The following is a 12,839-nucleotide window of genomic DNA, read 5'->3' as shown; positions in this document are numbered from 1 at the left end:
GCTGCTCCTCAGACTGGAGCATAAACGCATAGACCATTTTGTATATATTGTTCAAAATGTGCATTTGTGTTTATTGTTTGGACTTTTTTGTTGTACAGTCTTTCACACAAGACCTCAAATTACCTTTATAAAGTGTCAAAACAGTTGTTTATTATAGTTTGCTGTGTGTTTTGAATAAATGTGTGGAAAATTATTTTTCGCTTTATATTTTCCTTTGTTATTTTTGATTGTAAACCTTTATTACACTTATACAACACAACAAAAGCATATATACGAGGGCTGTCCATAAAGTATAGGTCCTTTTAATTTTTTTCAAAAACTATATGGATTTCATTCATATGTTTTTACGTCAGACATGCTTGAACCCTCGTGCGCATGCTTGAGTTTTTCCATGCCTGTCGGTGACGTCATTCGCCTGTGAGCACTCCTTGTGCGAGCCGACGCTGTAATCCGCCCGCACGTCTTTCATTAAAAAAATCTCCTTTAACAGTGGAATATCCGGATAAAATGCTGAAACCGACTTCTTCTGAAACTTCTGTTCTCTCACGACGTCCTGGATCAACAGAGCCTGAAATGTGGAGGTTTTAAGCTTGAAACAGGCTGCTGACGCTGCCTGAGAGCGCTGCGCGACGTCTCGCACCATGAAAAGTCCTTAAAGCGACAGAATCACCTCAAAATCTCTCATCAGCTGTTAAAATTTTCACTGAAGACCAGCTTAATTTTTCGAACCATGTCCACTTCGATGTGTCTCACAGGTTTAGAAAAAATTTTGATCAAACAAAGCGCCAGTCTCTCAGCAACTTCTCAGACAAAGGAATTCCGACGAGGGGCTGGATGACTCCTCCCACAAGGAGTGCTCACAGGCGAATGACGTCACCGACAGGCGTGGAAAAACTCACGCATGCGCACGAGGGTTCAAGCATGTCTGACGTAAAAACATATGAATGAAATCCATATAGTTTTTGAAAAAAATAAAAAGGACCTATACTTTACGGACAGCCCTCGTATTATGAAAGAACAGGTTGTCCTGAAAAAAAGAGACATAAAACTTGATTGTGGGATGCAGGGAGAGCTATTAACATTAATAATGAAACATTTATGCCAGGCGAGTGAACTGTCCAAAAAATGCCCTTGGACCCCAGAGGGTTAACAAATAGTGACAATAGAGCAAGAAAAGCAGCACAGTTTGTCTCAATTTCCCCATATTTCTGCATTTTACATAAGTTTTTTTCACCCAAAGAGCTTTCAAATGGCTTTAAAACAAGCCTACATTTATTAAAATCTGTTAAGAAATAGCGACGCTAGTGCAAAAAAAGCGGTTAGTTTATTATTTATTTATCTGCACATCTCTACCCTTAGCAGTGGTGCCGCCCTGTCTTGAGCAACGCTAATAGATTGAGGCGTGCACGTCTATATTTCCATGGTTGGTGCACATCTGAAAAGTGTTGGATTTCAGTTCCAAAACGTTCTGACAGCCATCTGCAGTAATCAACACAGTTGGTCAAAATGGGCCGGCGACCCAGAGTGTGATGCACATTTTCAAAACTCTCCAGGTGCCGTCAAGATGGGACACTTATCTGATGGTGGTCCATGTGTAATCTGATGACCATCTGACTGCAATTTACATATTCTGATGGCATCAAAACAGCATCTGAAATGATCTGATCATAGTTGAGTTCTGAGATCGATTGGTCCACCTCCAATGGACCCATGGCCAGGGATGGCAAAGGAAATGTTGTTATGTAATATCATGTATGTGGCACTGTGCACACGTCAGAGGTTCGGTGCTGCGCCACAATGCAGCTGAATGGGATATCAAGCACATGTAAGCACATGTGTTATTACATGTACACCTCCTAAGTCTGTAGCAGGTATGATGTGGAAATGTTTGCCCAGCACATGACCAGTGGTGGGCACAGCTAACCAAAAAGTTAGCTTTGATCACTGGTAATCAGCTAACTGAAAAGTTATATTTTTTAACGCTAAACCGATAAACTGCCTAAAAACTGATCGGAAGCTACAGATAACTTTAAATTTTGCCTCCCACATGCTTTCAGCTGCTAAGAAGCTATATTTTGAGTTTAAACACCACCAAACCATCTGATAGAACCAATGGCAACACAAACCCAAACAGCCAATGAGACAGTGCTTGTCTTTGTGCACTCTGCCCCTGCTGTAGGAAAGCATCATTTACCCTGCAGGATACAGTGGTCCCGCGATGAGGCAGAGGTCTTGAATTGGAAAGCAGGTTTGAATTATGGTTTTGCTTTAAAAATAAAATTATTCTGTATAGAATAACTACATTAATGTAAACTCTTAATTGTGCAAAGTGATATATAACACACATCTGTTAATTTTAAAATAATGCACTAATTCTGAAGATTTGAACATTGACACACAGATCCCCAAAGGGTATTATGGGTAAATAAGCCTCCGCTCATACTGATTGGTTGATTTATCATTCTATGTAAAAACCAACATAAGTGAATCTATATAACGTGTTGGTGTTTACAAATAAATGTACTTTTGTAAAATATGTCATTTTTTTCATTTGTATAAAAAATCCCGCTAGACAGCGCCTAAGCGCACACGTGATGACTTCACAACTCTATCCGGTTAGGGAGACAAGGTTTGTTTCAATACCAAGAACTGTCAAAAAACTTTCTCATGTGTTGGAATTGTGTGGCGATAGGAATCGCCATTTGAATGCTTGAATAATGATGTCAGTCGCACAAAGAAAGCAAATTATAGTGAAAACATGTTTGGTGCGGTGTTATAACAGATCAATCAGTCGCTCCATGAGGTGTCATAACATCAAGCCTGGTTCACATGGCAAGATAATTAGGCCGATATCAGACCCGATATTCCCCTTCTGACAATCTTAAGGACACCGTGACAATCGTGATAATGCTAAATATAATCTTATCAGATATTCCTGCTGTGTGTGATTTGTAAGAGTGCTCTGATCTGCTCAGGACGTGAGGAGCTAAATGCGACATGCAGCCAATCGGAAAGTGAGGTATCTGACCTGGGAATGTTCGTGTGTGAAATCTGTTGTGTGTGTTGTTTTTACCGTGTGGCTGACACCACACACTGTACAACTAAACCTGTCAGATCTATGATTTGTTTTTATCTCCACGTGTGGGGTCTCTCAGGTTTTGGAGACCTACAGATAATTTTAAAATCCTGTGGTTGACAACACTGTGATATAACCACTCACCAGTTGATGGTAGTGTTCTATGCATTTTGAAGCCGGTTATATCACACAGCCCAAATCACAATTTCGGCTTTTGGAGAAGCAAACTGGGCTTCTTCTGGCATTTTTACATAAAACAAACACAATAACAACATCTATAAACCCAGATAATATATTCACGAGAGTTTTAGGCACAATAAACAAAGAGTTTAATGCTGTTGTCCATGTGGAGCCTGTTCAGAGCGTCTCAAATGCATTTCTCCTGTTGTGAATATTTACCCATATTGCACTGCGCACACACCACGTCCACACTAAAACCTTCAAAATTAGTGCATTACTTTAAAACTAAAACATGTAGGGGTGGTGGCCAAGTGGTTAAAGCACTTGGTTTCAGTGCAGAAGGTTCCGGGTTCAAATCCCACCCCTGCCACATTTCTTCATGTAATGTGGAGTTACGTCAGGAAGACGTGGCGTAAAACATGTGCCAATTCAACATGCAGATCCACCTTGGATTTGCTGTGGCGACCCCGAGTGCAAACAAGGGAGCAGCCGAAGGGACTTACTTACTTTAAAACTAAAACATATATCTGATATTCTCACTTTATAAAACTTCAGACGTGACGTTAATTTAAATAACTTGTCCGAAATTAGTTTGGTTAAAATTGTAACCATAAGTTAAAACTCTGTGCCTCTGGATGACTTGGGTGCTATTGCCAGCGTATTACAACCCCTGGCAAAAATTATGGAATTACCGGCCTCGGAGGATGTTCATTCAGTTATTTAATTTTGTAGAAAAAAAGCAGGTCACAGACATGACACAAAACTAGTCATTTCAAATGGCAACTTTCTGGCTTTAAGAAACACTATAAGAAATCAAGAAAAAAAGATTGTGGCAGTCAGTAACGGTTACTTTTTTAGACCAAGCAGAGGAAAAAAATATGGACTCACTCAATTCTGAGGAATAAATTATGGAATCACCCTGTAAATTTCCATCCCCAAAACTAACACCTGCATCAAATCAGATCTGCTCGTTGACATTAACCCTATGTCATGAAATTGACCCTATGTGTCTTTTTGCAAGGAATGTTTTCAGTTTTTGCTCTATGGCAAGATGCATTATCTTCTTGAAAAATGATTTCATCATCCTTAAACATCAGAAAAGTGTCCAAAATATCAACGTAAACTTGTGCATTTATTGATGATGTAATGACAGCCATCTCCCCAGTGCCTTTACGTGACATGCAGCCCCATATCATCAATGACTGTGGAAATTTACATGTTGTCTTCAGGCAGTCATCTTTATAAATCTCATTGGAACGGCACCAAACAAAAGTTCCAGCATCATCACCTTGCCCAATGCAGATTTGAGATTCATCACTGAATATGACTTTCATCCAGTCATCCACAGTCCACGATTGCTTTTCTTTAGCCCATTGTAACCTTGGTTTTTTTCTGTTTAGGTGTTAATGATGGCTTTCGTTTAGCTTTTCTGTATGTAAATCCCATTTCCTTTAGGCGGTTTCTTACAGTTCGGTCAGACATTGACTCCAGTTTCCTCCCATTCGTTCCTCATTTGTTTTGTTGTGCATTTTCGATTTTTGAGACATATTGCTTTAAGTTTTCTGTCTTGACGCTTTGATGTCTTCCTTGGTCTACCAGTATGTTTGCCTTTAACAACCTTCCCATGTTTGTATTTGGCCCAGAGTTTAGACACAGCTGACTGTGAACAACCAACATCTTTTGCAACATTGCGTGATGATTTACCCTCTTTTAAGAGTTTGATAATCCTCTCCTTTGTTTCAACTGACATCTCTCGTGTTGGAGCCATGATTCATGTCAGTCCACTTGGTGCAACAGCTCTCCAAGGTGTGATCACTCCTTTTTAGATGCAGACTAACAAGCAGATGTGATTTGATGCAGGTGTTAATTTTGGGGATGAAAATTTACAGGGTGATTCCATAAGTTATTCCTCAGAATTGAGTGAGTCCATATTTTTTCCTCTGCTTGGTCTAAAAAAGTAACCGTTACTGACTGCCACAATCTTTTTTTCTTGATTTCTTATAGTGTTTCTTAAAGCCAGAAAGTTGCCATTTGAAATGACTTTAGTTTTGTGTCATGTCTGTGATCTGCTTTTTTTCTACAAAATTAAACAACTGAATGAACATCCTCCGAGGCCGGTGATTCCATAATTTTTGCCAGGGGTTGTAGTATGGGGTCAAAAGAAATTAGGTTTTTTTTCTTTTCTATGACCAGTTCTCCTTTGCCTGCAGAAGATAGAGCAGTTTATTCTGGAACAAGCGCTTCTCTGTTTGTAGAGGGTAAACATGTGCATCTACTACAAAAAACTGTCTGCAAAAATGTTAGCGGTCTAAAAATTATCGGATCAAAACTTATTGGAAGATAATTGGTCAAATGATGGTTTACAAAGTTATCTGAAAAGCTAATCCCATAATGAAAACATTATCTTTGATAATTAGCGGTTAGCAGATTAGCAGAACTGTGCCCACCACTGCACATGATGACATAAACATGTACCTCGCATTCCGTAGTGTAGACAGCTGGTCCACTCCCTTTCACCTGGGTGCACTGTGTGCTGGCAACGTTGATCAGATGATAAATGCATAATCAACTTCTGCTATAATTAAATCCCATGTGAAGTGCCATCCCACAACGATAATATAGTTGTGTTAAGATGTGTATCAAGTAAAATGACAACAAAAAAGAGTTTAAAAAGAGAAAAGAGAAAGTCCACTGGCTGCATCTGAAAGTTGCGTAGATGTGGGAAGTTGGTGCACTGCCAGCACAGTTCAACAGCAGTTACGTATTCCAGCTGGACAAATAAAATCTAGCAATGCAAGTATATACTGATCAAACACCTAAACTGATTTTTCACCGGACTAACAGCAGGCGACCACTGACAGCTGTCAGCCTGTTTGTGCGCTCTCTGGGTGGACAACCCCTGTGCTTGCTTGCACAAGCGGAGTGGCTGATACAGCGTTTGACCACATATACATGCAGCTGAGCAAACATTTTGGCCACACACTCGCACACTGCTATGATCACCTGTTCTACACATGCAGGCACACGCGGTTCATTCAGCCATTGTGAACACACGTGCATAGTTGAGTGGACACACACTCATCACTCGGATCACCTGTTCTACGCACATACACGTGTGCACTTCGTCATGTGAGACACACACTGAGGTCAGTTTAGCGCTGGAAATGTGAGGATGAGCAGAGATTTGATTGCGTAGGTGAGTGAGTGAGTGACAGCTCCAGTGTCGGTGCCATCTGACAGCAGTCTGTGTCATCTGACTGTTGTCTGAAATATGTTTGGGCTGCATCCTGCAGGTGTGCACAGGGCGGTGTGGATGCATTTGGACCATGGCTGACCATGCCTCTTTTCCTCCCAACTGCGTCAGATTATGGCAATATTTGCCATGTCAGAATGGTTCCTCCACATTCTTTCTATGTGTGATGGGGGCTTAAGAAGCTTGAGACCATATAGACTTAACATCACGGAAAAAAGCCCAAAATAACAACCATGGATTTGCAGATTTTTGTCCCAAAGGCTCAACATAACCCCAGGATCACAAATAAGGAACTGATGAAGGAGTTGGAGGTATTAAAAGGAATATAACTTCAACCACCTTTCAGAGAGCACTCCATTACCATAGTCTGAAAGGTCGTCAACCAAGGAGGAAGTCTTTAATCCAGAACTGTCATTTTAACAAAAGCCTGCAGCTTCTTACCTAATTCAACTCAACTCAAAGCACATTTAAAAGGACAGCAGTCAAACATAGTACTGCACAAAATGGGCACCAAGTTGCACCCACTCATAAGTAAATAAATATTTTTAAAATAACAATAAAATTGTAGCAAGCAATAAAATGAATTAAAAAAAAACAGAATGAAGAAATAAATCCTAAAACCCAGTTTTAGGACTGACGCAGAGAAAGATTTGTTGGTTGCAGGGAAATATTATAAAATAGACTGCATTTATATAGATGCTCAAAGCACTTTACAAATAATGCCTCACATTCACCCCAATGTCAGTGTGCTGCCATACAAGGCGCTCACTACACACCGGGAGCAATAGGGGATTAAAGACCTAACCTGTAACCTACCTCTGGAAGAAACCCGGTTTACAGGTTTCTTCCAGGGGCATATAAACCAAAAGGCTCTATCTGGCAAGCTTACTTAGGTTTGTTTCACAGAAGCTATGCCCATTGTTGATGTAGTGGGGAGTTCCCTTATGGACCTCAAGGGTGGTGTATGGCTGTTGAAATGGTTGGGTGATCAGGGAAGGTTCTACGCTGGGTTCATCTGCACTGCTAGGTGGAGTTCCAGATTAGATTGTATTCGCCATGTTTAAGAGAGCACTCCATGAACTGACCAAACAGGAGACCATTTATTATCTTAGCCAACAAAGTTGGAGGTTATGTTATTGTCCCTGCTTGTTGGTTTGTCTGTTTTGAACAGCTTGGGGCTCACAGTTATTGATATATTGTTATGACATTTTTACTGAAGATTTATATTCTGGTAGGCAAGAAGTGATTCAGTTTTCGAGGTCATATGTCAAAGGGCAAAGTCAGGAAAAATCTTGGAAAATTGGAAAAACCCAATCAAAAATGATCAAATTTCTTTCATAATTGAGAATGGTATGTGGGATGGTATCTTTTATCGACTGACAAAGTTTGATCCAGATCTAATCCAGATTACAGATTTTGTGGCCATTTAAACTGAACATTGAAAACCCCATTTAATATATATTCTCTATTATATCTTAATCAAACATGCCCCAATCACTTTCATATTTGAAATAAAGGTGCAAAGTGACACTCACCTGACAAAGTTTGATCCAGATTACCGATTTTGCGGATATTTGATTTTTTTTTAACATTGAAAAAGCCTTTTGATCTATATCTTTTGTATTATATTTTATCTTATGAAAAGCCACGTCTAACAGGACTTTGACCTTGATAATATTTTCCAAGGTAAAAATTTGTAGAATTGGAAACTAGTGTTGGCAGAGGTTTGCGCTTTAAAAGAAAAAGGCTTGACCTTTCTCCTGGGGATCAGCTTTTTTGTCGTTGTCATTTTTTAATGTACATTTCATTATTATGTTTAGATAACTTTAAATGTAAATAACTGAGCCATTTCTGTGTCCATTTTGATGTTAGGTCTTTGTCTGTGGTCAGTTTCTGGAATATTCTGGAATCTGTATTCATGTTGGCGTATGTTAGCAGTTGATGCACTCAATCTAAGTAAATATGGACATTAATCTAACTAATAACTTTTTTATATAATTCAATGTGACGATAAAGTCTAGGCAGGCATGCACCTCTGCTTGTTGCTGACTGAGAAGGTGTCAGACACAGCGGCCACCCACTGAGGAAGTGGTCAAGGAAACAGCCCTGAGGAGAGAAAATGACGTGCCCCAGCTGCTGGGGGGGGGGGGGGTCCATCTAATAATACTACATGTGCACAAGATCAACACATCCCACATGTTTTCTGCTGTTTCAAGAGTGTCTGCAAATCAGCAGTGCAACAAAGTTTCACCATAATCCCAATGTGCATTTGTATATTTAATTATTCTGACATACGTACAAAGTGCATTTGTGCAGCACAGCCTGTGTGCACATCCCCGTGCACCGCAATGAGGTGCACAGAAACATTTTTCCTTTAGCTGGAACAATTATTGTCCATAGTGGAGTCAGGTATGCGAGCCTACACTTACAGTAGTGTTCAGAATAATAGTAGTGCTATGTTTCTGAAAAGATTAATCCAGGTTTTGAGTATATTTCTTATTGTTACATGGGAAACAAGGTACCAGTAGATTCAGTAGATTCTCACAAATCCAACAAGACCAAGCATTCATGATATGCACACTCTTAAGGCTATGAAATTGGGCTATTAGTAAAAAAAAAAAAGTAGAAAAGGGGGTAATCATAATTAAGAGCCAAACAGGTGCAAATATGGCTGAAATATGGCCTGAGCCCAAGCAGAAGGTCACCCCTTTGAGTCTGGTCTGCTTGGTGTTTCTTCCTCAGAGGGAGTTTTTCCTTACCACTCTCACTCTGGGGGTTGGTAAGATTAGACCTTACTTGTGTGAAGCACCTTTAGGCAACCTTGTGATTTGGCGCTATATAAATAAATGAAAATGAAAAAATGAAAATGAACTTTTAAAGACTGTATTAATAAATAAATTCACGATGAATCATTAGAAACACTGAGCTTTAAAAAGTACCAAGTCCTCACACAGAGGAGGTGAAAAACAAAATTCTGCATCAAAAAAAGAGCACCGATACACTATGTAACACAGTTTTTGTTCCTGGCTTCTAAGTGTTATATTTCAACTGCTTATGTCTAAAGTCTATGGAAAAAATACATTCAGCACAAACTTTGATTTTATTTTTTTTTACATTCGAGAAAGTTCTAAAAGTTTCTTGAAATTTCTAGATAATTCTGGAGACTTCTAGAAAATTCTGGACAGTTCTAGCAGTTAAAGAATATTCTAGAAGACTACTCAGTAGTAGTGAAGACGAATCGAGAATATTCTTGAAAACAGACAAATTTCAAAATATCAATGTCCTGATCACAGAAGCAAAGTTTCTGTGGAATAACAGCTGTTTTCTATTTATTTAAGGCATAACAGGTTAGGAAAACACACTGTGTACCCAGGAACAAAACAAAAATAAACATTTGTTACATAGTGTAATCATTTTACAATCAAATCAATCACAGCCCTCTGAATCTAATTCTCTGGTGTCCAGAGATTCCTACCCATAAATATTTATTGATGTAATGAGAGGGGCTAACTTTAATTTTTACAAGTCTTAATTTTATTAGGCTATTTCTATGTTATTTGCTACACTTATGTGTGTGTGTGTGTGGAGGATCATACAAGCTGGAGCCGTCTTTGCTGGGTCAGTCACAGCATTGAGAGGATGTTGTGGTAGAATCGGCTCCCAGCGGAGGGTGAGGATACCTGGAGCACAAAGATACTTCCAGAATAGACCTGATCCACAAAGCAGTCACCGTTTTATTCCAAACACAGCTTCAACACATTCTTTAGACCACTGCAGTATGTTTGTCTTTAGAGCAGTGTCTTAAAAAGAATTTGGGCTTTTCATGTTCTGGTTGTGTTACTGTAACTCTCTACTGTCCCTGTAGTGCTACATCAGGTCTAAATTAACTCCCTTGCAGCTAGAATTCCCTCATTTCAGGGCAGATGGCAAAGTTTGAATTACATGCTGTGGTGGCATACCAGCCAGATACTATTTGTCTTCATGAATATTTGATCTGATGCCAGAGGGCTGAAGTAAACATACCCTGTCTCCTTTGATAATGCACTTAGAAGGTTGAAAAAAGGGGGGAAAAAAAATCTGCCGCAGCTCAGCGCTGGGTTTTCTTATGTTCACTGCGTCATAGTGATCAAAATAGGTCAGCATTTTATGCCGTTTCTTTACATCTTTCATGTTAATGAGAAAAGAGTGCACAATGTTATTGTTTTTGTGTTTCATCCGCCAAGGACGTAATAAAATCATTTATTTATTTGGCTCTCTGATGAAATTCTCTGATGATGAAATTTGCACCACAGATAGATATTAGGCCACGGAAGACTCCGTTACATTTTGGAGGTGATCTGGATCTGGATGCACTTTCTGTATCAGGATTTCCTTTTGTAGACTTTTAAGGATTATGTCAAATCTACTTCACAGATATGACATCACCATGCAAAACCAAGATCAGGAAGACACTATTTTCTTTCAGTTTTTGAATTAAATATCAGACTGAAACATCTTGATCAGTTGGACCATTCTGGATCAGTATGCAATTATTGCACTGTGTTGTGGAATCTGGATCCAGATAAACCTAAGGGCCCGTATCCGCGAAGCAACTCAAAGCCCTCTCAAAAAGCTCCTAATTTCGCCTAACAGTTCCTGGCAAGGAATTTTAGCCTAAGAGTGAACCAGCAGGTGTCTGAGATTGACTCTGAGCAAGCACGAGACAGAAAGTCCTGTCTGTGTGAGGAGGCGGGGTTGACCCCGTTGCTAAGTATGACACAGTCCTCTAAGAGCTGTGATTGGTTGTCACAGAAAGGGGAGGAGAAATAAAAAACAAACGCAATCTGCCCTCCTAGTCATGAATGGACAGTGAAATCAACCAATCATATAACCTGAACTGCATTAATACGTGTAGTCATGAGGATAACTTAAAGTTATGTTGAAGAAACCCAGCAAAATTAAATGAATCATCACACAACTTGAAAATGTTTGGACAAACCTCATTCAGATGCAGAATATCTATATATTAAAGCATGCATGCATGATTTTTAGTACGTTCATTGTGAGTACATAATATAATTGTAAATACGTTAAAAATACAATAAAGTGAAAACACTTATTTCCATTGTGGTCCATTTAAAATCAAATTAAAATAAATGCAAATCAAATCAATTTTATTTATATAGCGCCAAATCACAACAAACAGTCGCCCCAAGGTGCTTTATATTGTAAGGCAAAAGCCATACAATAATTACAGAAAAACCCCAACGGTCAAAATGACCCCCTATGAGCAAGCACTTGGCGACAGTGGGAAGGAAAACTCCCTTTTAACAGGAAGAAACCTCCAGCAGAACCAGGCTCAGGGAGGGGCAGTCTTCTGCTGGGACTGGTTGGGGCAATATAAAAATAACAATATTCATAATACCAATAATAATAATAATGTGTATATGGTAACAAGGAGCCTCAACAATTTAGAAATACATTACGACAATAAATGAACATAAAATAATTACATAGAAAGGGAAGCCTCAAGGTCCCTTGCTGTCGCCCCATGACCCGATCGTGGATAAGCGGTTGAAGTTTATGATGATAATTACGTAGATCAAGCTGGTAGCGTGTTACTGACTCACTGTTATCCTACATATGGAGAATATCCTTCTGCAATCTCCTCTGCTTAAGACACTCTTAGGCTTCTTAAAAGTCCTCCTCCCTCCTCTTACCAGTTTTGCACCTTAGGAGCTCTCTTAAAGTCAAAGGTGCTTTGTGGATATATTTCATTTTACCAAGGAAAAATTCAAAGAAATGAATTTGAGGAATCTTAAGATTTTTCTTAGAATAATGTCACAAGGAGCTATTTTTAGCCTTAGGCTGCTTCGTGGATATGGGCAGGGTCACTTTGTGAATCACATATCTTTTATTTAGAGTCCTCATCAACCGTTATGTTAGAAAGAGATGTTAGAAATCTCCAATTGCTCTGTTTTTTTTTTTTTTTTGTTTGTTTGTTTTTTTGTTCAACCATGCTTTCACAGACCCACAGAGAGAGACAAAACTGGACATTTCAGGCCCTGTCTTGATGATCAAGTGCATTTTGGACATGTAAAATTACAATGTGATTATAACAATCAGATTCTCATCTGTGATTCCCATTATGGAGTCATGCATTTGCTGGACAGAGGTGTTTGAAAATATATGCCAATATCTATGTAGGAGAATAATGATCCAAGTTTGTAGGGTCCTGGTGCTTCCTGCCCTAGGCTAGTATCTCACTGGACTGTGACAGCTGCGAATAGCATCCACAAGGAAATTCATGCCATTCACCATCCCTTCACCTCAGTCACGGGGCGGCACTCA

The 12,839-nt window shown here is 39.3% G+C and overlaps 1 protein-coding gene across 1 annotated transcript in view; it reads left to right on the top strand.

The window, feature by feature from the left end:
- The window catches only part of thsd7ba (thrombospondin, type I, domain containing 7Ba), a 553,518-nt gene that overhangs the window by 394,649 nt on the left and 146,030 nt on the right, over window positions 1-12,839 (top strand). The gene's annotated exons all lie outside the window — the stretch shown is intronic.

The sequence above is a fragment of the Thalassophryne amazonica genome, chromosome 14 (genome assembly GCF_902500255.1).
Source record: "Thalassophryne amazonica chromosome 14, fThaAma1.1, whole genome shotgun sequence".
NCBI classification, from domain to species: Eukaryota; Metazoa; Chordata; class Actinopteri; order Batrachoidiformes; family Batrachoididae; genus Thalassophryne; species Thalassophryne amazonica.
The sequence above is the reverse complement of the archived record's forward strand: the minus strand, read 5'-3'. Positions and strand labels throughout refer to the sequence as shown.